Here is a 363-nt window from a genome sequence, read left to right as displayed (position 1 = left end):
GCTTTCAACAACTGTTACGTTATCATTTAAAAATAACTATAAAAAATCTATAGATAAAACGTTGTATAACCAAACGTTTGATGTTGGTGAGTTTATGATACAAGAAAGTTCACTTTGTATACCGTTGAAATATGTACATGTAATGGAAGTAATGACTAATGATGTGCGTTTGATATATTGTCTCGTGCATCTGTAACACGTGACGTAAGTTAATTGTGAACATTTGATGATTGGTTAGAAAATATGATTTTCTTTTATTTTTTTAGAGTTTGCTCATTGCTTTGGTCTCACTCTAAGTCGTTCCGGTATATCTTTTTAATTGTTTGTTTGTCTATCGGTGATTTTATTTGCGCTTGATATGTA

This window comes from Penaeus monodon, chromosome 22 (genome assembly GCF_015228065.2).
Source record: "Penaeus monodon isolate SGIC_2016 chromosome 22, NSTDA_Pmon_1, whole genome shotgun sequence".
Classification (NCBI taxonomy): Eukaryota; Metazoa; Arthropoda; class Malacostraca; order Decapoda; family Penaeidae; genus Penaeus; species Penaeus monodon.
Note: the sequence above shows the minus strand (reverse complement) of the source record.